Consider the following 2,507-nt stretch of genomic DNA (forward strand, 5'->3'; position numbering starts at 1 on the left):
TGATTGTAGGGCTCATGTAAAACCTGAGATGACCGTGTTCTGTATTTGAAGCCCATAAAATCTAGTCATGTCTTAACAGGCTGTCTCTGTGACATGTTTCAAGTGTTATAATGTGTGTATGATAGGGAGAGGGGGTCCTAGAAAAAAAATCAATTACCCAGGTCCTTGATTGCACTATGAAGAAAATACAATAAAGTCCACCAGACAGCATGAATAATCAAAATGAAATAAAACATTAAAAAAAAAAAAGTAAAAATGCATTCCGTATGTTTCACATAACATTAAAGCTGGATCACGGTCCCAAATTATCTGATTAAAGGCTCATGAAACACCAGCAAATTGCTTATTGATTACAGACTGAATGATTAAAAGAGTCTTTTAACCATTATCCCCATCTCCTTCCTCCACCATCCTTGCCTACTTATTCTCCACACCCACTCTCAGAGAGACCTTTTGAAACTGTAGTCACTCACCTGCTTGAACTACTTCTCTAATACATCAGAGCTACAGGGTGAAAATCCAAATGTCTGAGCATAGAGTTGAAGACCCTGCCAGTCGAATCTCATCCCCCAGAAACCCTTGCCTCGCACCCTCTGTCCCAGCCTCCCCACGGACACCTCTCCATCTCTGAAAACCAACATCCGCCCCCACCTCACCCCGGTACCACTCTCTCCATCTTTTCTACTGTTAACTTCCTGTTTATCGTTCAAACTCCAGTGTCACCTCACTTCCAGCTTCTCTGCTACGTTCTTCAGAGCTCCAGTTCTATACTTCTCACACCACACATTCTGTTGCAATTATGTGCCCTCCCATGTGTTCCCTACTTATCTCTTATCCATCACCAATGCGGGTAAACACTGGTGGGTGGATGGGTGAGCTGGATAGTTGAACAAATGAATAGCAAACAGAAAAGGCACAGCTAAGGCAGAAAAAGGTGCTGCAGTCCATGGGGTCGCAGAGTCAGACATGACTGAGCCACTGAGCGACTGAACTGAACCAAAGGTGGAAAAAAGATAAAGATTGGATAGCTAGATATCGGGATAGATAGCTAAACTAAGAATAGGACAGGCTAGGCGAGGCAAGGCTAGAACAGAATAGAACAGATAACATGGATTTCCTAGGATTTCGCTATTCCTCCTCTAAGCTCCAAATGATTCATACATTCAACTTTCTAGAAAGGAAAAAGGGGCAAAAGACATGGGGCACAAATCGCTGACCCAGTTTTTTTTTCCTTTGAGTGAAACCTACTTTGACAAGTCTCAGCCTGCAGGGAAGCTCCAGAAGACAGAAAATCTCAGAAGAAGCCAGACCTGGGCTTCCAGACACACAGGAGGATTTCACAGTTGAAGCCGGCGTATCTTTAGAAAAGTCCCTCCCACTCCACATACTGCATTTCAGGGACAAATCGATTAAGAGTCCTCAAATATTTATTGAGATTCAGGTCAAGCCACGCTTGCTGCCCACCAAGCCCTGGCCAGGCTCTGTGCTGGAGTCAGGGCTGCAAACTGAGGTGGGCTCATACATTCATGTGCCATTTCTTGCCAGCTACTTCTCAAACATGCCCCCCAAAATTACCATTTTAGCGGCCAGAGACTAGGCACAGGTCCTCACTGACATGTCTCCTTTCCTATGAAGATCAATAAAATTACTAATATTTAAAATAGGCTGAGCATTTGCCAGGGACCCTGTTTCATGTGTTACATGTATTATCATGTGAGGACAACAGATCCACAAAGAAGGGATCAATGTTAGTACCTCCCCATTTTATGGATGATGACAGCAAGGCGCTGAGAGTTTCAGTAGCTGAATCAAGGTTCACGGCTAGTTAGTAGAAGAGCTAGGAAGCCAACCCATGTAGCCCAGGTCTACAGCCCACTCTTTAGCCCTGTGTTAAGTAATTAAAGGGCAAGAATGCATTTTCTGTCATGGGACTAAATGCAATTACTCTCATTTTCTACCTTTTAGAAATGCAACCCATAAATGTGTTTATTTTTCCTGTGGTGCCCCTGCCACTGGACACATTGTTCTGGGCAATCAAAACAGAGAGAAGGGAGCATTAGAAGACCTCCGCTGGGGGCTCTACAGTCCCCCTTCCTCAGGCCCACCACACCACCACCCAACCTTAACCTGCCTTCAAGGTCAAGAGGTATCATTGCACATCATGTTTAAGAAAGTCTCCAGATCAAAAATTAAATACAAAGTTACCATATGGCCAGGACTTCCCTGGTGGCTCAGAAGGTAAAGCGTCTGCCTACGATGCAGGAGACCCAGGTTCAATCCCTGGATTGGGAAGATCTCCTGGAGAAGGAAAGGGCAACCCACTCCAGTATTCTTGCCTGGAAAATCCCATGGATAGAGGAGCCTACCGGGCTACAGTCCATGGGATGGCAGAGTCAGGCATGACTGAAGCAACTTAGCATACACACGTGCATATGAAGAGGAGTGCGATTGCTGGCCATATGGTAAAGAAAGAAAAGTGAAGTCATTCAGTTGTGTCCGACTCTTTG

The 2,507-nt window shown here is 44.8% G+C and overlaps 1 non-coding gene across 1 annotated transcript; it reads left to right on the forward strand.

Moving 5' to 3' along the window:
- Positions 1-2,220: 2,220 nt before the first annotated feature.
- TRNAR-ACG (transfer RNA arginine (anticodon ACG)) lies at positions 2,221-2,292 on the forward strand. Its single transcript has one exon. It is a non-coding gene; the product is annotated as a tRNA-Arg (tRNA).
- Positions 2,293-2,507: the final 215 nt, after the last annotated feature.

Source organism: Bos indicus, chromosome 18, assembly GCF_029378745.1.
Source record: "Bos indicus isolate NIAB-ARS_2022 breed Sahiwal x Tharparkar chromosome 18, NIAB-ARS_B.indTharparkar_mat_pri_1.0, whole genome shotgun sequence".
NCBI lineage: Eukaryota > Metazoa > Chordata > Mammalia > Artiodactyla > Bovidae > Bos > Bos indicus.